This window comes from Nicotiana tabacum, chromosome 20 (assembly GCF_000715075.1).
Source record: "Nicotiana tabacum cultivar K326 chromosome 20, ASM71507v2, whole genome shotgun sequence".
NCBI classification, from domain to species: Eukaryota; Viridiplantae; Streptophyta; class Magnoliopsida; order Solanales; family Solanaceae; genus Nicotiana; species Nicotiana tabacum.
This window is the reverse complement of record NC_134099.1, coordinates 82,102,105-82,127,884: the sequence shown is the minus strand read 5'-3', so window position 1 is coordinate 82,127,884 and position 25,780 is coordinate 82,102,105. Positions and strand designations below refer to the sequence as shown.

The 25,780-nt window shown below is 37.0% G+C and overlaps 1 pseudogene; it reads right to left on the bottom strand.

Moving 5' to 3' along the window:
* Window positions 1-4,751: 4,751 nt before the first annotated feature.
* On the bottom strand, window positions 4,752-15,075 carry LOC107785018 (beta-1,3-galactosyltransferase 7-like; annotated as a pseudogene).
* Between the last annotated feature and the right edge of the window lie 10,705 nt (window positions 15,076-25,780).

Below are 25,780 nucleotides of genomic sequence, written 5' to 3'. Positions count from 1 at the left end.
TCTCGCAATTGCAAGCCAGGCTTCGCAAATGCAAAGCCTGCAGACCTGCAACATACCAGCTAAAATCCTGCAACTTCCTAAGTCCAAATTTCACTCTGAGGCCTATCCAAAACTCACCCGAGCCCTCGGGTCTCCAAACCAAATATGTACACTAACCCAAAAACATCATACAGACTTGCTCGTGTAATCAAATCATGAAAATAACATGTAAAACTATGAATTAAACCTCAAAACTCATCATTTTCATCAAGAACACTTAAAGTTCATAACTCTTCAACCGAAGTTCACGTCAAATAAACTCCATTTTCACCAAATTTTACGGCTATCATTTAAATACTTTAACAAGTTTGTATCGGGCTTCAAAACCAAAATACGAGCTCGATACCAATGGTTTCAAACATTAATTCTTTTCTTTATTTCATAAATAATTCAGCAAAACAATTTCTTTCAAAAATTAATTTCTAAGGCTTAGGACCTTGGAATTCATTTTCGGGCATACGCCCAAGTCTCATATATTACTGCAGACCTCCCAGGATCTTTGGAACACAGATCCGGGTCCGTTTGCTCAAAATATTGACCAAAGTCAACCATAATCAAATTTTAACTCTAGAAATTTATATTTCTCATATTTTCACATAAAAGCTTTCCAGATATATGTCTAGACCACGCACGCAAATTGAGGTAAGGTAAAAAGGAGGTTTTATGGCATCGGAACACTGAATTTATTTCTAAAACAAGTGATGACCTTTCTAGTCATCACAAGTTTTGACTGAACTAAAACTTGAGGTTCTTTGTAGACCATTCAATTGAAGCCTGAGTTCGTTTAATTCTTCTTGAAGTATATCACGTTCAATTTCGCATACTTCTAGTTTCAGGGCCCAATCCTTCTTCTCTCTTGGCTTTTCTGAGTTCATTAAGTACTCTTTCTATGTCTGCAAGGGCAATATCAACAAATTATTGAAGTTCATAACAATTTGGACATAAAGGAGTACGTACCTCACTAGTTCCTTCATCCAATGGTGAACAAGGTCTTCTTGAATCATCTTCTTCATCATTGCTATTTGCCATTAGTCCAAGTTTCTTTGATTCTTCATTGTCGCTAAGAGCCATAAAGCACATGTTGGCAATTTCCTCATGATCAGATTCCTCCTATCACTCCATGCTCCAAAAGCTTTCTTCTTTTGCATGTTTCTGCTAAGCTTCCTTTTTAATTCAAGACAATCATCTTGAATGTGTCCGAGCTTTCCACATTCGTAACATCTTCCATCATTCTTATCTGTTTCATTGCTCGCCCTTCCTTTTCTGAAATTAAACTTACCTCTTCTGTAGTTTTTGTTTCTTCTCATCATGTTGGTCACAACTTGCAAGAGCATTGCAATGTTTTCATCTTGTTCTCCTCCTTCTACTTCATCTTCATTTTCAGGTTCAGCCATAGTTGCCTTGAAAGTAACAGTTTTCTTTTTCTCTTGAATTTGTCTGTCAAGATGAGTTTTCTCAAAAGCAATCAAGTCACCTCTGAGTTCATCATAGGAGATTTTTCCAGATCTTGACATTCTAAAGAGATGACTTTTGGTTGCCAGATTGTAGGTAGACTTCTGAGGATCTTTCTAACCTGTTCGCCACTTTTAATAGATCTTCCAAATGATTTGAGGTCTCCAAGGATTTTGTTGAATCTAGAAAACATTTCTTCAACAGATTCTCCATCTTCATTTGAAATAATTCATGTTCCCTAACCAGGAGATTTATTCTAGTCTCTTTCACTTTGTTGGTTCTTTCATAAGTGACTTCCAGTTTATCCCACATTTCTTTTGCAGTCTCATAACTGGATATTTTTTCATATTCTTCTCCACTGATAGCATTGTACAATAGATTTTTTGCTTTTGTACAGTGATAATAACAGCTTGTTCATCAGTGTAATCGTCCAAATCTAGAGGATCAGTTGATGTGATGACTTCACCATTTGCATCCGTCGTGGGAGGAATTGGAAGATTTTCTTTTTTTATCACACACCATACTTTGATGTCATATGACATGGTATATGTTTTCATGCGAACTTTCCAATGAGAAAAATGCTGACCATTGAAGTAAGGAGGTCGAACCTGAGAGGTTTCTTCTTGAAAGAGAGCACCAGCAATAATGTTGGATCACATTGATCTTTTTCTCACTAGCGGTAAAGCACAGATTGTGAGCCTTGCTCTGATACCAATTAAAAGTACAAGAGGGGGGTGAATTGTTACCTAGTTAAAATTTGGTCGACTAATATAAGTATTAGTTGACTAACCACAAGACAGAAAGAGAAAAAGCAGTAAAGAAAAATAGTAAGACACACATGATTTATACTGGTCGGTACCGTTGTGGTACTTATATCCATTTTTCCTTAGGTCACAAGGGTTCCCTTAAGATCTTTGAATAAAGTTACAATATTGATGGTTTTTGCGTTTACCACCGACGTACAGAATCAGCACTTGAGTTCTATTCAGTTGACATAACTTTCTTTTGTACTCTAGATGTCTCTATCTTTTGAGACACTGATAACTCAGAATTACAGTGTTTGAATTAAGAAGTAGACAGATTTGGAATACACTTTGTGTAGTTGCGTGATCTTCTTCTTGAGAGAGCAGCCTTCTTATAGAAGAGAAAAGAGCCATTGAGTCCTTTTCGAAATTGGTGGCACAAGATCTTTAATTAAAGGATTTGACCCAAGGGGTGCCTCTTTAAATCTTGTTCTTTGACTGGCCTAGATTTGAATGTGACCTTCCTTGTCACAACTGAATTCAAGGAGAGATTAATTCGTAAGCGCGATTTTCAAAACTGAAGTGACCATGATTGGTAACCTGAGTTACTTTGATTGAGTCAATATGCTTCTTGATTGATCATTAATGTTGTAACTGAATATTCATTCTTTCCTTGATTGAGGACGAGTCAATGTGCTTCTTGATTGATCATTAATGCAGTAACTGAATATTCATTCTTTCCTTGATTGAGGACGAGTCAATGTGCTTCTTGATTGATCATTAATGCAGTAACTGAATCTTCATTTTTCCCTTATTTTAAATCCAGTAGCAATCTTGCTAAGTATCTTTATTCTTTCCTTTTTGTTTGTCCTGAAAATATAACAAAAGATAATATTATCATCATTGAAACTTAAACTTAAACCTATCGTGTTTAAGAGATGGCAGAGTTTTTTTGTTCAACCTACAAGTATGCGTGACTTAACGGTTAACGGATGTTTGGTCCCAAACGAAGAAGAAAAAATTATATAATTGAAATCTAAATCTAGCTTACCTAATCAATTGATCGAAATCCTTTGCTATAGGTTTTGTAGTTCAAATTGCAGATTCACTTCAATTCATTTTAGTATACTGTACTAATTATTTCAAACCAAGCTCTCTGTTTGTACATCACAATTTTAGACTCATCATACATGAAGATATAAAACCTGCAAAAATAAAAAGAAATAGCAAATCTAACCAAGAGTCCCACTGAGATGAAAAGAAATAGCAAATCTGACGGGTAAATTTCACAAATGGTCATATAACTATAATATTTTTTCACTAAAGTCATATAATTTTATTTTCTCACACAAAATTCATAAAACTTTCACTACTTTACTCAAAAAGTTATAGTTAACCGGCAAAGATAAATTTTTTTCGTATTCTACCTTTTTTTATTTTTTAAATTCAATCTAATAAATAAAAACTATAAGAAGTAGAAGTATATTTACTACTAGGTTTAGAAGTATATTTCGTTATTCATAAAATTTAATTCGTAAATACTTCAGTAAGAACTTCACTGATAATTTACATTTTTAGCTAGAAAATTTGATTCAATAAAAGTCTTTCTATCATATATTTTAAATATAAATTTTATATTAGAAAAAATTATAAATTTAATCAGTTTCATAATATTTAGGCTTTTTATATGGAAATTTCTTCCTTCATTGAGTTAAATAAATAAATTAACAATGATAAATTTTAGAAATATATACTTTTTACTTTTACGTACTCCTATCTATCAGTCTCATACAATTTTTAATGTTATAAATATAAGATTTATAAAGAAAATTTACTTATTCGGACGAGGTACACGCGCAAAGCACGCTAAATAGTGTTCACCTTTTTTTACCCTTTATAAAAGGATTACATACTAGACAAGGTTATGATTTAATTATTTTTCTAATATTTAGGATATAAAATCAACTAAAATTTTGATTATTAAATTTTTCCTTAATTATTTGAATTATATTAGAAGTCCTAATATACTTTGTGGCGAAACTAATATTCTCTCCTTTTGTCCTTTTATTATGTTGAGCCGAGAGTGTTTCTGAAACAGCCTCTCTACCCCTTTTATAATTAAATAACTAACTGTGAACCCAGTTATTATTGCATATAAATTTGAAATTACGGTAGGAACTCATAAGAATCAAATCCCTGATCCGCCTCTGAATAGAGTGTATGTCTTTGCTATAGGAGGTAAAATTTCCTATTTTAATTGAGTCATAATTTATTAGATTGAATTTAAAAAATAAAAAAATGGTAAAATACGAAAAAATTACCGGAGAATTGTCTTTGCCGGTTAACTATGACTTTTTGAATAAAGTAGTGAAAGTTTTATGACTTTTGTGTGAGAAAACAAAATTATATGACTTTAGTGAAAAAATATCATAGTTATATGACCATCTGTGAAATTTACGCCAAATCTGACCAAGAGTTCCACTGAATCTTATATCACAATATACAATGTGGTATCAAAATTTAGAACTACAAAAATTTGTAATTTCTAATAAAAACTAAAACTATTCCAACAATTTGTATGCTCCTCCTTTCTTTTGCAGGTTCCATCAGCAATATGTTCTTTTCAAAATGATACTATTGCTAATATTTCAGTTGAACTCTGTCAAAGATCTGTTTCAAACATATCTCCTCCATGAGAATACCTTATGAGAATGATAAATAATGCCAACTACAAGAGAGCACCCCAAAGAGTAGCAGCAGTTTCGCCACACTTGGCGTGTACGTGCTTGATTCTCTCGACTGATCTACAAATTCCACTGCAGCTCCATTCAAATGACGCTACGCATACATTACCTGCTTGCGCTTTCCATTCGCATTCTGCAGCAACACGAAAAGTTGCAGATACCTTTATTCAAAGATATGTAACAAGTGGAAATAGAAGTTGCTTAAAAATACCAGGTGGAGTTCCACAGCACATGCTACGTTCATCAATGTGCTCAACTTCAAGACCAATTAGCCATGCACCAAGTGACACATCCTCATTTGCATACTTATGCAGAATGGGCCTGAAATCACCATATTATTTAACATAGGACAATCAAATATAAGATTCATTCCTGCTTATTTAGATTAGACTAGAAACTGATTGTGCATTACAACTTCAAAACAGAACAATCAGAAATCAATCAACATATGTAGAGCATTACAGCAAGATGTAACACTAGGTCCGGACTTCAAGGAAACAGACATCAGCAAATTATCTTACCGATTATTAGCGATATATGTTGCAAGGTCTTTTGAAATGGCATATATCTGTCCAGTTGCATGCCGGAAGTACTTATTTCCCGCCTCTCCAAATTTCCAGAACTCAGGTTCATGGTACTTAACATTCCTACGAATGAAAGAAAATAAGATACATGTGACTTTTACCAGTTGATATCCTGCAATGGGACTGAAACAGGGAATGAGTTATGTTTCCAGCAAGGAAGTTTCCAACAAAATTACTTGTGATAAAGAACTGGCCCAGATTTCATGCATCCTATATACACCATGGATTTCAACCGATTCCTGGCTAGAGTTGCAGCAAGAGTACCTACAACATAATGGCAATCAGGTGTAAATTTCCAAAGAGTTTAACTTTTATATACTGACAGTTTAAAAGAACTTACATTATCATGTCACTTAAAATGTAATTACAGATAATTGCTCATTAAATACAACTGGTGAAATTACTATGATGGTGTTAAAATTCTTTACACGATCAATGTATATAAGTTAAAACCATACAAAATCAAGGAAGAAAACCAGTGTATTTGGAGATCTTGAGTAGTTAAAAAAAACATGATAGGTTAAAAGGAGAGTGGATATACCCAAATTAACGTGAACATCATCATCAACCTTTACATAGAACTCGGCATCCCATTTTGCAACTGCAGTGGTAAAGAAAGCTTGTGTCTTTGCAGATAACTCATGGTATCCTTCTATGTGATCCTGTAAAATAGCGATGGGAGATGAAAGTACAAGCACAAATCAATCACATCAAATGCAAATCAAATTGTAATTTGCACTTACTAGGCGAAGAATGTCTTTGTGCTGAGCATCTTCAAGATCAACGGCTCGATCTAAAATGCTATTGGATGTAGCACTGTATAAAATAGCACAAGAATTGTTTCAGTCTGATGTAAACCTGAAGAGCACAAAGACCCTCACTGCAAGTTGATAGATAAAGAATATGCCCAAATTGTATGTTCAATATGTCATTCCTTTCCCTTAAAGCTAATTACTAATGGTCACTTCAGATACCACCACCAAAGAATCAACAGAAAAAGCAAAATGAAGAAAGAAAAAAAGACACTGAATCTGAGAGCGAATTCTCCAGCTCTTTCCCACCAGCTCGTTCTTTACTAGGCATCTAGGCGAACACGCCGGGTTAATTAACTCAACGTAAAGAAAGCTCATTAGGTCAAAACTAGGGGATTGCTTACTAATAGCGAAATATTAACATCTCTCTGCCCTTATTATGAAAAAATAACGAAATGTAATTTTTCTGCTTGTGTATTTGATGAATGGAAAGAAAATTGTGTATTCTCAAGTGTAAAATCCAAACTTATATACAGAAATGTTTTGGGTAACCTCCTACATTGGCAAGTGGCCAAGTCCTATTTGCTAGGGTAAAGTTGTACATAAAAGAAATACAAAGATGGAGCAAATAATTAAATACAAAGGGTATGGGAAAACTACCTAAAATAGAGTGTAGCATGTGTTGTACACTAATTTTCTGAACAAGGCAATGCCACAAGTGGGCCGGTTGACCAGGCCTAATTGTGTAGACCACAATTAGGCCCAAAATATCAAACCCAATTAGGCCCAATGCCAGCATACCAAACACAAACACACCCAAATCTATTGTCATCACCTCAAACCCGTCCAAATACCAAACATACCCAAATCAAAACCCTCCTGCCTCAAACCCTTTGATTCCAACAGACCCTTCGATTCCAACACCCCCCTTCAAGCTGGAGGGGGTAGATAACACACCCAGCTTGCCCAAATGATCACGATGAAGAGGTCCGGCGAGTGGTTTGGTGAAGAGATCTGCCAACTGGGCAGGAGATCGAACAAAGTTTAACGAAATCAGCCCAGCTAGGTATTGGTCGCGTACAAAATGACAATCGATTTCAACGTGCTTCGTCCGTTCGTGAAAAACAGGGTTTTTTGCTATGTGAATTGTTGCTTGGCTATCAGAGTGAAGAGGGACTGGAAGAGAGATAGGAATTGACAAATCCTCAAAAAGACGGACCAACCATGTGAGCTCTGCAACTACTCGCCGCATAGATCTGTATTCTTCTTCGGCGGAACTGAGCGAGATGGAAGTTTGCTTTTTGGACTTCCAAGAGATCGGAGAGGTACCAAGAGAAATATAAAAACCACTGACCGACTTCCTCGAATCCGGGCAAGTGGCCCAATCAGAGTCACAAAAAGCTAGGAGATTGAAGGAGGAGGAAGCAGACATAAAAAGCCCTAGCCCAGGATCTTTGAGCAGATAGCGAAGAACACGGAGTGCTGCATCTAGGTGGGGTTGTCGAGGGTGCTGCATGTACTGACTGAGGTGCTGGACAGTGAAGGATAAGTCTGGGCGGGTGTGAGTGAGGTAGTTAAGTTTGCCAAGGAGATGACGATACAAGGTGGGATCTTTCACTGGTTCCCCTATGTGAGTAGACAAACGAGTAGACGAATCGAGTGGAGAAGAAACAGGGGACAAGTGCAGAGAGTCAAATTCTCGGAGAAGGTCTAAAGTGAATCTGCGCTGAGAAAGGAGAAGTCCATCTGTTTCTCGGACAACTTCCATGCCTAGAAAAAAATATAAGTCCCCGAGATCTTTAATTTTGAACTCTTGATTGAGAAATTCTTTCAAAGCATGTAGTTCGTTGGTGTCATTACCTGTCAAGAGTATATCATCCACGTAGACAGCCACTATAGAAACGGAAGAATCTGACCTTTTAAAGAACAAAGAATAATCGTTGAATGAGTGAGTGAATCCCTTAAAATTCAAAGCAGTTGTAAGTTTAGCATACCACTGACGAGATGCTTGTCGTAGCCCATAAATTGATTTCTTTAGCTTGCATGCATGATTAGGTGAAGTAGGTATAACTCCAGGTGGGAATTTCATGTACACTTCTTCATTTAGATCTCCATGTAGGAAAGCGTTATTCACATCTAGCTGGTATAGACCTCATCCTTTCTTTACGGCAGTGGCTAGTATGCATCTGATTGTGGTCATCTTCACCACCGGTGAAAAAGTTTCATTGAAGTTTATTCCCTCTTTTTGTATGTCTCCTCTAATGATCAATCTTGCCTTTAGTCTTTCCACACTCCCATCTGAATGGTGTTTAACCTTATAGACCCATTTGCATGGTAAAGCTTTCCTCCCGGGTGGTAATTCAACCACTTCCCAAGTCATATTAAGTTCAAATGCCTCAATCTCTTTATTCATTGCTTCTTGCCACCCTGGGTGGTGTGTTGCCTGTAAATAGTCAGTAGGTTCTTGTATATTGGACAATGTGTTTAGCATATGTTGATTGGTAGAAGATAGTCCACTGAAAGATATATAAGTAGGTTTAACTGGTGTGAGAAAGCAAGAGTTGCTAACATACGTGAGTTGGAGTGCATTACAGATAAAATCTTTGAGATAAGATGGAGTTGTGTGTTCTGGTAGACTTCCTAATAAGAACATCCATCATAGAATCAGAATCCAAAGATGGAAAAACTGGTGTAGATGTATGTGGTTGATTAGATGTAACTGGAGAATCTGGAGAGAAACTAGAAGGAGAGATACAGGGAATAGGTGAACGAGGATGGCTGGAATAAATGGGGGAAGAACAGCAATCACTTGATGCAGTAGCCTCTTTGGAGGCTTTAGTGTGTGGTCTGATAGGAAAAGATAGAGGCTCAGGAGTCTGATGATTTGCAGAAAATGGAGCAGTGGGTAAAGAAATCTCAAAAGAAGAATTAGACTTAATAGAAGCAAAAGGAAAGAATTCTTCATGAAATATAACATCTCTAGAAATGAAAGGCTTCAGATTCTTGAGGTTCAAGACTTTGTAACCCTTCTTTCCATGAGGATAACCTAAGAACACACAAGGTATAGCTCTAGGTTCAAACTTAGTTCTTTGATTTGAGACAGTAGAAGCAAAACACAAACACCCAAAGCATCTAAGGTTAGAGTAATTTGGCTTTCTTGAAAAAAGGACTTCATAAGGAGTCTTAAGCTTTAAGACACTTGAAGGAAATCTGTTGATCAAATAGGTTGCTGTAAGAAGGCAGTCACCCCAGTATGATGTAGGCAGGTGTGATTGGTATAACAAGGCTCTAGATGTCTCTAAAAGATGCATGTGCTTTCTCTCCACCACTCCATTTTGTTGTGGTGTGAACACACAAGTGGTTTGATGAATAATACCTAGTGACTCAAAAAATTCTGATTGAATTTTACCACTTCCCAATTCAAAAGCATTATCCGACCTTATGATTTTCACCTTGCTATTAAACTGTCTTTCTACCATAGCTATAAAACCTCGTAGAATAGTGAATGCATTGGATTTGTTGGTTAGTAGGTAGGTCCATGTGCCTCTACTGAAATCATCAACAATTGTAAGGAAGTATTTAAAACCATCATATGTAGCACTATTGTATGGTCCCCAGGTATCCACATGAATTAATTCAAACACTTTCTTAGTAGAAATAGAACTAGAGGGAAATGGAAGTTTGGACTGTCTTGCCATAGGACAAATAAGACATGGACTGGAGAATTTGGAACACTTAGATATAGAAACTGATGAAACATTTTTCATATTGCTAAGGGGCATATGGCCTAATCTGTAGTGCCATAGTTTCTCTTTTACAGTTGAATCATAAAAACTAAAACATGAATGCAAATTAAGATTGGAAACAGAATTCCTTCTTGGAATAAAAACACTTCTAAATTTGAGTGGACTCTTAGACACTGGTGTTGTATGTCTGGATCTGAGAATGTAGAGGCCCCCTTCCTCTTTACCAATATCCAGTGGGCTCTTCACTGAAGGGCCCTATAGAAGAAAACATGAAAAATGTGTGAATAAAACATATTGCTTGAGTTGTCTGCATAACTTGTGCACAGACAACAGATTATATTTGAAGGATGGAATGTAAAGAACATTTCGAAGAATCAGATTAGGCAAAAGAGAAATAGTTCTTGAATGAGTGACCTGAACTCTGTAAGAGTTTGGGAGTTTTACCATGAGAGGTTTAGCCAAAGTTTTTAATTCTATAAAAAAATCTTTGTTGAAAGACATATGTTCTGTTGCTCCACTATCCAATATCCAAGACTCATCATTGATTTGAATTAAACAGGCTAAATCTTCAGATAAATTGGTCATACCAGTATGGCTCACATTTGCTGCAACATCAGGGGTATCTGCACTGGAATGTCCCACTCTCACTTGTTGAAGAAGCTGCAGCAGCTCAGCCACATTTTCCTTGGTGAGATTCTGAACTCCTGATGCACTTCCCTGTTCATTTTCTTCATTTGAGAAGGAAGCTTTGTTTGCCTGGGCACCTCCTTGAAATCTTTTCTCCCTTGTGAACTTGAAATCAGCTGGAAACCCATGAATGCTATAGCATTTCTGGATGCTATGTCCAGGTTTTTTGCAATAGGAGCAAATTCCTAAATATTTCTTAGATTCAAAACTTGTTTTCTGCACCCTGTTCTCATTAAATCTTCTGAAATTTCCTTGTTGGTTGGTAGCAATGAATGAGGCAGATTCTCCTGAGTATGCAGGGGTAGCATGTATCTCCCTTTGCTTTTCATCTTGAATCACAAGAGAGTATGCCTGTCCAATGGAGGGTAAAAGTGATGACAATAGAATGTTACTCCTTACCCCAATAAATATATCATTTAGTCCCATTAGGAACTGAAATAGTCTCTCATCTTGGTGTGCTTTCAAGCTTTTGACTTTTGCACCACACTTACACTCACATACACAAGCAGAAAATGTATTGAGTGCATCTAGTTCATCCCATAGGCTTTTGATTTTGGTGAAGTAAGTTGATACACTTGAATTACCTTGCACTACTGAACTTAATTCCTTTTGTAATTAGAACAACTTTGCTCCATTTGCCTGTCCAAATCTGTCTTCCAGGTCACTCCACAAATCCTTTGCACTCTGTGAATAGAGCACACTTTCAGCTATCTCTTTGGACAAGGAGTTGAGAAGCCATGAAAGTACCATATCATTACATCTACCCCAAGCCTGCTGGACTGCAAAATCAGTCTTAGGGATAATAAGAGTACCATCGATGAATCTCAGCTTGTTCTTTGCAGACAAGGCAATGATGACTGCCCTTCTCCAACCTCCATATCCTTTGCCATCAAAAGCTGAGGATACAAGGTTCATCCCTGGATAGTCAGAAGGATGAAGGTAATAAGGGTGAGTGGAGTCAATTACTCCTGAAGCAAAGGTCACTGCAGGTGCAGGAGCATTAGTGGTGCCAGCAGAAGCAGAAGCTAGAGTATCAGCTGACTTTGGTGAAGTACCCATATCAGATAAGATGAAGATGAAAGAAGAAGAAAAGAAATGAGCTGATTTGTGACTGAGAAAGCAGAAAAATACCAGAATTAAACCTGCTCTGATACCATGAAAAAATAACGAACTGTAATTTTTCTGCTTGTGTATTTGATGAATGGAAAGAAAATTGTGTATTCTCAAGTGTACAAATCCAAACTTATATACAGAAATGTTTTTTTGGGTAACCTCCTACATTGGCAAGTGGCCAAGTCCTATTTGCTAGGGTAAAGTTGTACATAAAAGAAATACAAAGATGAAGCAAATAATTAAATACAAAGGGTATGGGAAAACTACCTAAAATAGAGTGTAGCATGTGCTGTACACTAATTTTCTGAACAAGGCAATGCCACAAGTGGGCCGGTTGACCAGGCCTAATTGTGTAGACCACAATTAGGCCCAAAATATCAAACCCAATTAGGCCCAATGCCAGCATACCAAACACAAACACACCCAAATCTATTGTCACCTCAAACCCGTCCAAATACCAAACATACCCAAATCAAAACCCTTCTGCCTCAAACCCTTTGATTCCAACAGACCCTTCGATTCCAACATATTAGTAGTAGCAAACATTAGGTAACTTCGTGCTGTAAAACGACAGATTGGTAATGAAAGACAATGTTTCATATCTTTTCAAAGTGAATACAACATTGGCAAGAAATACTACAAGTGTTCAAGCAGAAATATTCACATGACTTTAGAATGGTCCATAATTAGATGAAAATAATAATAATAATAATACATAAGGTGTAATGCATGGAGCAATATATTTCACCTGTGGCCAATCATGAAACGGACAATGATCCCCTTTTCGTGCTCTAATCGGAGTAGCTTTTCACCTAATTCACATGGAATTTATAAGTGAAAGGGGAGGAAAACAGGAAAAAGAAAATGCAAAACATGATACTATACGTTCTTATTACTATTATTATACCTTGGGGCATCCAGGTTTCTCTAATGGAATCACGTCTTCTTCTGCCACTGAAGGCAGTGTTTATTCCAATTACCATAAAAGGCTTCCTTCTTATCCCAGAATTTGTCCTGTTCATGGTAGGTAAGTTCTCCATTTTCCTCGTACCGAGGAAAGTCTTAGTTGAAGGTAGCTCAATTCGAATCTTAGCAATCGAATTATCTAACGAACTAATGACAAAGAGAAAGACCGTGAGAACAAGCATACAATAGAGAAACAACATACATTTGGAAAACTTCTCTTCTGTTTTTTTTCTTTTCTTCAGCACGTGCAGTTAAGGTTATGATCTAAACATATTTCTATATATACCATGTTAATTGTCTGAAATTTTGTAAAAGAACATAAGGAATGAAGTTATAAATTTATCATTTACGTATACGAAACTCACCTAATAGCTTCATGGGCTTTGTTAAACTCACCCATCATATCATCCTCCTGGTAAAAAAGCAAAAGAAAAGCTCATTCACATAAGATAAGTGAAATGTCTATGAGTAAGCTGGCCTCTGAACTTTTGGATAGTCTCATCCAAGTAATTATAACCTAATTACCAAATTAAGTGAAATCCTAGCGAAAAAAGTTAAATTTATATCTTGAAGAGAATTTCTTGTATTTTCCCCAAACTGTATACGAGCTATATCTCTTTAAGTAAAGTCGATTTCACGCCTCAAAGCCCTTCTTGATTTCGTTTTCACGATCTGTTACTGTTTTTAACATTATGTTGTAATCAAATGCTTGTCCTAAGTTTTCCTCATGATATATGGAGTATCAATTTTACCTGTTAAAAATGGTTAAAAGGAATGCTTGAGAAATAATCAAGATAATAAAATAAGATACACACATACAAACATACATCCATACATGCATAAAATGTGCTATGTGTGAATACATACATACATACATACATACATACATACATACATACATACATACATACATACATACATACAAACATACATACATACATACATACATACATACATGCATACATACATACATACATACGTATACATGCGATACTGAATTAATGATGATTATATTTTCTTGTGTTGTTATATAGAATTTTGCTAGAGATAGGGGCTGAGAGAGTGTTGGACCTGGTTCTTTTTGTTTTCACAATCATCAGGAACAGAATTCAACTTCTGCTCTTGATTGTACAGCCTTGGAAACGTGGCCCGTCCATCTGATACAGTATGATCAGGAGGAGCCCAAACTCTAGTTGCAATTGCATATATACAAAGATTTACACGTAAAAATTGTCAAATTGAACATTGACAAATTAACTGAATAACAAATTAACAAAAAAAAAAATCCAAAATGCTACACCTGAGATTTAAACCTATCTCTCTCTCTTATGTCAAAGTGATTCAAAATTGTATTAAGAAAATAGGTTTTTACCCTAACGGAGGGGATTCAGAATCATTGCATGTACATGTGGCCCCCCGCCACTGCATGCATGCAAGTAGGGGTGTACATGTACCGGGTTAGTTCGGTTTTAATCAAAACCAAACAAAATCAACTATATCGGTTTGGATTGGTTCGGTTTTGTCGGGTTTTTCGGGTTTTCGGGTTTTTTTTTGTTACATGAATATTATTTCAATCTTACTTTGTTAAAATTATAAATAAAGCTTTGATAAGTGAATATATGTTTAGTAAATATGGAAAAAATTGACAAATATATGATCTATTAAAATATTCTAATGGGAGAATTTTTTTAGTAACGCATGATAGTTATTTTCTTAGTCGTCTAACAATAATTTTTCGTTAATTTATGCTTTCAAAGTTAATACATGAGAGGATCCCAAATATTACTACATTTTCTAAAGAAAAATCACTATAAAGTCTTAAAAATATAAATAAAATTTATATATTTATATGTTGGTTTGGTTCGGATTTTTTTTACTCAATACCAAACCAAGTCAAACCAAACTTAGTCGGGTTTTTTAATCGGTTTGGTTTGATTTTTCGGTTTGGTGCGATTTTCCGGTTCGGTTTGAACACCCCTACATGCAAGTATCTAAATTCAGAAATTAAACTCACCAAGTTTCTTCAACAAATTCAAAAAATTAATTATAAACTCAACCAAATTTAAAAGCCATTTCTTGAGAAGTTATGCATTAAAAATTACCCCATCTCCAGAATTTTTCTACAAAATGTCAAATGAAAAGAAAAAGATTTTGTACCTCTTAGAGAAAAGCATGCCAAGAGCGAAGCTAAAGATGCATAAGATAACAATCCATTTAGGTGAAACTTTTCCTTTGCTTCGGTTTTTCATAAGTTTTTGCTCTACTGATCTTTTGAGAATAATTTCTTTTGTACGTATGAAACAGGAAAGCTCCTTTTTCAATTTTCTCTACTCTGCCTTTAATTTTCTTTTCCTCTTATTTATTGCACACGTATTTAGATTATAGTAATTGTAAGGTTGATTGTTAATACTAGTGTACCACAATTGGCCAAATATCATAAAATGAGAAATCAAAGCCAAACATTTGGGATCCTTTGGTTGTTTTAGTCGAGAATTGATTTCTCTTTTTATTATAAATATGTTTACCCTAAAATCGGATAACAACTAAATTTATACACGGTTTTAAAGATATGTGGATTGATTCAACACAAATAATGAGGAATACTAGACAAACGAATTAAAGACAAAATAAATGATCAAATTAGTTGTAATGTTACAGCCCAGCCCGAGCCAGGATTGAACAGTAGTTTTGCCCTCGATCGGATCCTTGGTTCAAACCCAATTGTGAATGAAGAAAAAACAGTTAAGTAAGAACTTTTTAATAGCTAGAAAGCAGAAAATGAATTTGTATTGCCTTGATTTGTGTGTTACCCTTTTCCTTATCAAAGAAAAGCTTCCCCCTTATATAGTTGGAGAGTTTCATCCCTAGTACAAATCTAAAATCACATTAATTACTGATCTATAACCGACATCGACCGAGATCCGTGCCATGATATCAGTTGGTGGCGAATATCACAGCCTTCTATCCGTCGTGTATAACCGTTCATTGTGCTTTTCGAGGTCTTAGAACTCGTCCCGAGTCCGGGGTGCGTCGTTTTATCAGGTCTGATGGCGAGTACTCCGTTCACTTTACACGGGCCTCGATACAAAGAGTTCCCAGCCTCGATTCTAATCTCGTATGTCCATGTCCTCATTCCGCTTTATCCCCGATTTTACCCGTATACAGATAGTCCCCTCGTTTTCCGAAGAGTAGGTTTGCCGAAACGATGGAAAACAATAGATGGACCCTAGTTCCTTCCTTTGTACATTACAGCTGAGGTGACGAATAAGCATAAATGTCCCGTCAGTCGCATCGTTCTGACTTTGAACACGTGCCAGATACTGGTTGGCTGCGTCGTATGTAAAACCCGCGCATTACTGTTTTCCCCTATAAAACTTGACTTTTTCCACTTCTTTCACTTTCCGATCCTAGCTTTTACTTTTGAATTTTCCAACGGCTTTTAACTTTTTTGAATCTTCATACCCTCTTTCTTGAACATTCATATCTTCATCTCCAACCTTCAAACCGTCATATTCTTTCTTCAAATCATATTCTTCCTTCGAATCTTCATATCTCCTTTAAATCTTCATATTTTTCCTTCGAATCATCATATTCTCCTTCAAAACTTCATATTTTCCCAAATCGCGATGGCTAAAACTTCCATGTCTGTACCGCAACAAGTAGCTCCCTCGTCTTCCAATATGACCACGGGTGTCGAGGTGGCCGCTCCCGAGCCCCCCATGAAGAGCTTCATACTCGAGGGCTTCTCTATCGGGGATGACTTTAAAGCCGAGAAGGCCTCTAGTCAACAAGACTGAGGCGAGGGAGCATGGAGATACATAGAGTCCGAATCCTAAATGTGATTCTTTTGGACTCAAAATACTTTTTTAAGTGTAAAAAAATTACATTTTATATAAAACGTGGTTATGAACCGTATTTTACTTTAACGGCCGTTTGGGACGTTAAGGTAAAACGCGGTTCATAATTGCATTTTACATAAAACACTCTAACAGACCGTGTTTTATATAGTAGCCAATAAGACTTCTATATAAAATGCGGTCCATTACCACACTTTATATAAAACGCGGTAATGAACCGCGTTTTATATAATAGAACCCTTCTCTTTCTCCCACGTTTCTGCCCAGATCCCCATCCCCTTCCCCTTCATTTTTAAAAAAATAGCAGTCCCCCCTCCATTAACGTCCAAAAAAAACTCGTGTGGACCCCACCCGTACCGTAAAAAAAAATATTGCTGGTCCCACATCCTAGCCAAGCCTTCTATTGTTGTGGGTTGCTTGTTTTGGAATCAAATATTTAAATCTTCAACTTTATGAAAAACATAATTCGAGGTATTCCGATTTAGTTTATGTCCAAACTCGTATAAATAATGTATATTAGTTATTTTTGAATGTGTTGTATGTTGTTTTGTACTTTTTTTGCGATTAAATTGGTATGTTATTTTTATTCAGACTAAGATATTAATGTTGTAAAAAAATATGTAAAAATTGTGAAATCGTTATTATTTGTTAATAAAAATGTTAATAAATTACTATTACTATTTTATATGTATTTTTATGATTACAATATATTTATTGTGTTTTTCTGGTTTAAATTATTTTTTTTGCTTAAAGACTAGTAAATCAGAATGCCTTTTAGGGTAGTAAAATGTAGTGTCTTTTAGCGTAGTATAATGTAGTGCCTTTTAGCATAGTAAAATGTAGTGCCTTTTAGCGTAGTTTCCCTGTAGTTTAAGTATCTCTTATACTCAAAAATACGTCAAAAACTGATAGATCAAACACGAACTAACCAATTATAGTCAACATATATTTTGGTGCTACTGGACCTCAAATATCTAGCCTGGAACCCTTATGTGAATACATCATAATTAAATATTATATAATTATAAAAATTAATTATTTAATTTACAAACAAACATATAAAATTATAAAACTAACATATAAAATAATAAAACTAACACATAGAATAAACTGGTGCTACTGGGCTCCAAATACCGAGACTCGAACACATATGTGAATATTTAATTATAAAAATTAATTATTTAATTTACAAACTAACATATAAAATTATAATAAAACTAACACATGGAAGAATTTAGGATATCTTGGTGCTACTGGGCTGCAAATATCGAGCCTGGAACCCATATATAAATCTTTATTTATAAAAATTAATTATTTAATTTATAAACTAACATATAAAATTATAATAAAACTAACACGTGGAAGAATTTAGGATATCTAGGTATTATTGGGCCACAAATATCGATCCCAGAACCTATATATGAATCTTTAATAATTAAATATTGTATAATTATAAAAATTAATTATTTAATTTACAAACAAACATATAAAATTATAAAACTAACATGTAAAATAATAAAACTAACACATAGAATAAATTGGTGCTACTGGGCTCCAAATATCGAGCCCGAAACCCATATGTGAATATTTAATTATAAAAATTAATTATTTAATTTACAAACTAACATATAAAATTATAATAAAACTAACACATGGAAGAATTTAGGATATCTTGGTGCTACTGGGCCTCAAATATCTAGCCTGGAATCCTTATGTGTATACATTATAATTAAATATTTTATAATTATAAAAAATAATTATTTAATTTACAAACTAACATATTAAATTATAAAACTAACATGTAATTAATGTTGTTTAATTTACAGTAGACGACATGGAGGTGCCGCCTATTCATCCCGGACCTTCCAGCGATGCGCTACTCTCATTACAGGGTGATCATAGGTCTGCCCACATATGGGAGGGTGAGTTACTGACCAGACTCTCCGCACCAGGAGAGTGGACGATATGTGGGACTTTCTGCATGCCAGAGATCTCCATGACTGTGTAGTCGTGCGCCTACAGGACACGGGTTTCTACAGGATGATTGAGATCGGGCGGCTGCAGCTCGATTGGTCTTTGGTCATGATCTTGATAGAGTGGTGGCGACCGGAGATGTACACATTCCACCTGCCCATTGGCGAGGCCACCGTCACACTATAGGGCATAGAGGTTTTATATAGGCTGCCCGTTGATGGACTGCCTATTGCTCTACTGGATGGCATGAGAGAGATGACACGTGTGCAGTACCTGGACATGCTGCAGCGGCTCACTGGTTTCCGGCCAAAGGATGAGACTGTACTGCATGGGACCAGTCATTTTCCATTGACGACTATTCGACTGTGGTTGGAGGTATTGCATCCTCAGATCGATCGCGCTACACCGGATGATCATGTTGACTAGTATACGAGGCTGCTGCTACTCCTGTTGTTTGGAGGGGTCTTGTTCTCAAACACTTCGGGGAACCTAGTCAGCTTGAGATTTCTTCATCATCTTGAGCGACTAGATGATTTACCCTAGTACAGCTCGGGCTCTACTGTTCTCGCCTACTTATACAGATGCATGTGTCGGGCGAGCATGGGCACCCAGCGTGAGCTTGCTGGATTTTCGCCGCTACTACAGATGACAACATATTCGAATACTCTATTCATTTTAACATACCTAGTAAAAATATATCTTAACTTTTACGTCAACTTTCTATGTTAGGTTTGGGCCGGGGGCGGTTCCTGCAGTTGCAGCCACCTCTACCACCATTAGATCTGGATGTACCACCGGAGTTGGTCTCTCTAGCTAGTAGGTGGGTACTCCGGCGGGGACATACATGCGAGTAAGAGGCTCGGCATAATCTCTCCTTGTGCATGGATATATTGGATTTGCTAGATGGCGCACAGGTATATGTATATCTAAGTTTACTTGTCATTGCTTCAAACAGAAGTTGCGTATACTGACTTTTTGTGTTCTTCCTTAATAGTTCATCTGGACGCCATACAGCGGCGTGCTGATAGATGGCTTGCCCGATTGTTGCTCGGTCGGCCGTGATATGTGGGGCTCTTCCATCCCATTATTATGCATTAATATTGTGGAGCATCATGCCACCAAGTGGGTAGTTTGCCAGTTTGGCAGGCCGCAGCTCGTACCGACAGTGCCCACCTGGGAGGCCATATATTACCAGCGGGGTGATCGTACCAGGGTGGACGACGCATATTTGGCATGGCTACAGGATCAGATATTTACTTGGGACCAACGATTAAAGCTGATTCTGCCTCCCCCCTCTACCGACTCGGGAGGATACTAAGCATGATTATATGCCCTGGTACCGTGGGGTTACCCAACTTTTAGTGAGGAACCCCATTTACCGAGCTGGCGCTCAGTACGTTCCATACGCCGGGAGGCACGAGGCACTGGTATGTTATTTGGTATTCTTACTTATAACTGTGATATAGCGTTATGTAATTTATATTTTACATATTGTGCAGGCTATTGGTCTACATTTAGTCCACCAGTTGGGACTGCAGATGCAGCAGCATGCCGGCAATCCTGTGGTTTCTTTGTAGGAGTATGACCGGCAGTTTGTAGAGCTGGCTACCCGGACACCATAGCGAGCAAGAAAGGATGAGTGCTTAGAGCACGTCCCTGCTTATGTGGTGCCATAGAACTACCATCGGGTTAGGCATGTCCCACGTACGAGGGGACAAGCACAAGGCAGCATTGTCCCATGAGGCAGGGGTGCCCCACGGGGTCGTGGGAGATGGCGAGGAGGTAGTCCCCAGCAAGGGGGTGTTGAGGCACTTGTTGAGCCACCTGATGAGGATGTTGGAGCTGATCTGCCGGGTTACCTCCCTCAGCCAGACGAGCATACCAGCAGCATGCCGTTGTAAAGCCTTTAGCTGGCGCTACCAGCATTGCAAGTAACCCCATCAGATCCATTGTTGATCACGGCACGAGCAGTACCAAAGATTGGGAGCAGTTCTTTTTAGGCCCATCGACCGCTGTTGAGGATCGGCCGACCCGAGATATGGATGGTGGGCGCCGGCTGAGTTTTGGCTCATCGTCGACGGGTGTTGTGGATCTTTCACAGGCGTAGGTATGTTTGTATTACTATTAAACTTAAATTTATTTCTATGTCATTGATTCTCCATAAATAACTTTATAAATTTCTTATTAAGGCTTCATCTCAGCCCGTCACGGAGGCCACTTTGTGCGATGCTGAGGGGACCACGGATGCTTATATTCAGAAGCCCGATGAGACCATGGTAAGAAATTTTTTTGACTTAACACGTACATTACTAATATATATTTTCATATACTAAGCTGACTTATTATTTTGTAGGTTGTTGATGGACCGACGGCCCCTTCTACCGATCCTGCCAACACTACTGATGATCATGCTACAACGCATCCTCATATAAATAGGCGACGTGATGAGGATGATCCTGATAGCGTATCCAGGCGGGAAGGGATGCGCCTCAACAGCGGCTGCATTGACGCCCACAGGTTGTGTGACACATTGATTTTCTGTTTTTGTCTTTTTTATTTACACTATGTAAATAATATTTTATGTAAATAATAACAACAATTTTTTATGCTTACATAATATGCGCATTATGTTTTAATTTCCCCGTTTCTTCTTTATTTTAACACTACAACATTAACACAAACATAGAAACTTAACATAATTTAAATGCAGTACAACTAATGAAATCACATGATACGGGAAACATACAGATAAAGTACTACACTCAACACATACATGTCATACATTAGTCACCGCCGCCTAGTATTCTCTGCTCCAATCACTTAAATTTTTCTTCCAGATTATTTTCTTCTTCTTCAACCTCTTTGAGTTTCTCCGTCAACTCCGCAACTTCTCATTTGTATTCTTGTTCATATTCCCACTGTTTTTTGGTCAAATCATGAAGAAACTGCAAAGATTATTTGTAGCATTCCTGGTGATAGGGTTCATCAATCCATACCTCAAAATTGCAAAAAGGTTCGTCGGGAACCCTATAAAACTTGTTCACACACATCCAGTAGCGGCGTCCAACTTCACCATCATCCCAATAGTCTTTAATAATATTTTTTTGCCGCACTCGCACCTTGGTACATAAAGGCGTTCAGACATTTATTAAAGCGTAAAAAAAACTTGCTTTTACGGAAAGTTTTGCTATTGGTTATTGTTAAGAGCAGAAAATAACTAGAATGTGCCCGTTATTTATAGGCAAGGCAACACACAAAACGTAGTATTTAACCGTGCTATATATATTCATGCAGACGTAGTATTTAACGCGCTATGCTTGGTGTGTTAAAGATTCTTTCTGATACAAAATAGCTTTTTCGTAGTCGTGCAGCTTTTCAGAACGACAAGACAATACACAAACTGTAGTATTCAACCACACTATATATATCCACACAAACTGTAGCATTTAACTGCGTTGTGCTATGCGTGTTAAAGATTCCGTCGGATACAAAATAGCTTTTTCTCAGGCGGGCAGCTTTTTCAAATCGATAAGACAATACACATAACATAGTATTTAACCGCGCTATGTTATGCATGCCCCTATATATACAGTCACATACTCAAAACATAAAACACACTCACATACTCAAACCCTAAAGACATAAAACACACTCACATACTCAAACCCTAAACTATGGATGCCTCTTCCTCTACCAAAGGAGCCCTATCTTACTCTTCTACTAGCAGTAATGTCCTATCTTACTCTTCTACTAGAAGTGATAATGAAGAAGAGAATCCTCTAATATTTGAAGTGATTATGACTGATTCATGCATCGACTACAACGATCTGATAAATTATTATGTCCATTAAACTTTATTTCTTTAACATAAAATACTTTTGTTTCTTATACCTTAACTTCAGAAAATATATATACATCAGTATTGTATATCTTTATTCAGTTTCATATTTTCCGAAACTTAATAGTAATACTTTTGTTTAAAAGTATATTCCAAGAAAAGTCTACAAGTATCTTCCTCCAACACTATAACACGCATTTCTTCACCATCGTGGCAAAGAGTGGTATGTAAATATGAGGGTTGGTGATCAAAGAAGGTTCAAGGTAGGTTGGAGACATTTTGTGTTGGAGAATTTTATCAGGCGAGGTTTTCTCGTCAAGTTTATGTTGGTTGATGTTTTACCGCTGGGTGCTATCTTCAATGTTCAAGTGAAGGGAGACGGATATCCTATTTGTACTAATTCGTTTTTTACTTTTTACTAGGATGTGTTTGTGTTGATTTATCTTTTTATTATATTTTATTTTCATGTATGTTGCTTTAGTTATGGTGGTTTTATTTTTTTCTCTTGAAGTATTATGTTATGGAATTTCAATCTTCATATTGGTCTTCTTTACTAACAACAATAAGTTGAATGTTGGAACTATCATATCATCATCCCAATTCAAAAGGTCATGTTCCAATCTGTTCAAATCATACTTAACAAACATAATTTTATTTGATACATCTTGCAACATAAACAAAACAACTACTTATTATAATATATTATATTGTTTGATAGTTGGCTACATTAGACGAACTTGCATCAGGAGCTAGATTACCGCCGCCACCCAAACCAACTGAAGGACATTTACGATGATCGTATCCTGTTTGTGAGCATATGTCATATTTACATGCATAAATGATATCACCAATATCCATTTGGTTTCGTATACACGTTCTCTTTTGCATTTGCAGCTTGCGCAAATAGTCCTTGTTACATAGTATTTTAAATGGTTCCGGCATCCAATAATGCTTAGCACCCAATGACTGCAACTGCCCACTATATGTGTTTACGTATGCAGCAACACTATATTGCCTATGAACATAGTTGGTTGCCCCTAAACCAACTTGTTGAAAGCACTTCATGGAATGTGAGCACGGCATGTGGTAGATGGTCCATTTCCCACATGAACACAACCTGCTGGCTTCATTTACGGTGTGTACATTATTCCCTCGGTGTTGATAGATATCGGTGCAAACTTCAAAAATACCCCGGTTGTGATCATACTATAAATATGAATGCCAATGTGCTCGCCTTCTATATTTCTCAAATCTTCTCATCGGTATTGGCATAAATTCAACACCCATGTCCATCAATTCTGATGCACCTTTATGCCTTTCAACAAACCTCTCTACCATCTGTTTGAATGTCATCCGGACCATGGCAGTGACAGGCAATCTACGTGCAGACTTCAATAACCCGTTGAATGACTCCAACACATTTGTAGTCAGGGCTTCCCATCGTCTGCCACCATCAGCATGCAATGTCCACTTGTGAAGCTCATGTCGCCTCAACCAACTATAGGCTCTTTCGTCTAACTACCGGATCGATTCCATGTGCCTCCTGAATTTGCAATGCTGGTGATCAGTTGTAGCCATCCACATTAAATCATGCAAGTCCTTGTTGGGATATTTCTTCTGGAAATTGGCCTTCACGTGCCTCACACAGTAATGGTGGTATGCATAGGGTTCCTACCATTCAGGCAAATGTTGTACAGAACTTAAAATAGCACCATGTCGATCAGATATTAGACAAATACCTAAACGTTGCTCGATAACATGTTGCTTCAAGTGGTGCAAAAATAGCATCCATGTCTCTTTGCTTTCATTGGCACAAATGGCAAAAGCTAGTGGAAATATTTATCTATTGGCATCTACTGCAACAACGATCAACAGCTTAATATCATACTTTCCATAGACATGAGTACCGTCTATGGAAATTACAGGATGGAAATGCCCAAAACCATCAATTACTGGTTTGAATACCCAGAGCATGTATCTGAATATATATTTCGGTATTCCTGGACTCCGTTCATGCTTCTATTCAACAATAGTCCCGGGGTTAAATTGTTTCAGTGCGGCTATGTACCTGGGTATAGATAAAAATGACTTATCCCAGTCACCATAAATAATTTTAAATTGCACGTTTGCACCCGAGATATGCCTTTCTTTTAGTAATAGTACACCTATATTCTTGGTGAATGGAGGTAATACACTATTTAATCTTGTACCTAATGGACACTTCCAAGTGTGGAATCAAGACAAGAGAAATCAAGTCAACATCCAAGTTGAAGTGATTCTCATTGAATGTGTCAATTTCACAAACGTGGGTGCTAATATATTTAAACACTTTCCACAACCTTGTTTCTTTCTTGCTCGCACACAACATCCAGTTACAACCCATAAAGTATCTATGAAGTACGACCTTGTATACCTTCGAAATTGAATCCCATACTGTCATCTCACGACACTCTCTTACGTTGTACATTTTACAAGCCTTGGATGGGCGAGCTTTATCGAGAAAATACATGCCCTTTGCCATCACCATTGGTCTAGACTCATCCCACATTGCTGACCGAATTTTGTCAACATCCTTTGTGAGGGCATCCATATCCGGCATACTTGGCAAATTATCGAGGTAGGGAATATGCCTTGAATGAAACGGCATGTGGGACTCGTACACTCTTGGTCTAACAGGAGGTGGAGGAGCATGCTCCCTCATCAGCTCATGTTCAATATTCACTTCCTCCTCATCATCACCCTCGTCAGCGAAGGGTGTGTCAACTCCAGACTCATTGGCATTGTTGTCATAATCACTATTATCTTCCTGACTTTGCGCATCTGCCAAATCCTAAGTAAATACATCGTCTACGGGTAACTGAGTGAGGTTAGGACCATCAAGTTGCTCGTTTTCACTGCACAAACAATAAAATAATAAGCTACTCAAATTGATAAATACTTTACATATAGCTATATCACTTCACTTACAATTCGTATTGTTTTGACATTCCATGATGGACATTTTCCTGTTGGTGATGACTCCCGGATGGACCACCGTGATCCAACACGCCAAAAATACTCATATTCCAACTAGGCGTGGGGTCATAACTTGTAAAATTTATATTCAGACGGTACCCCCTGTGGAATATATAAGTGTTAATACAAATTCAATTCAATAAAAAATAAACATCGTAACACAAAGGAAAACTGAATTTTACCAGTCGTCTTGTGGATTATGTAAAGTATGAGAGAAATTATTTCCTCGCTCCTCGTTCGTCCGCGGAGATAAGTTTAAATCCGACCAAA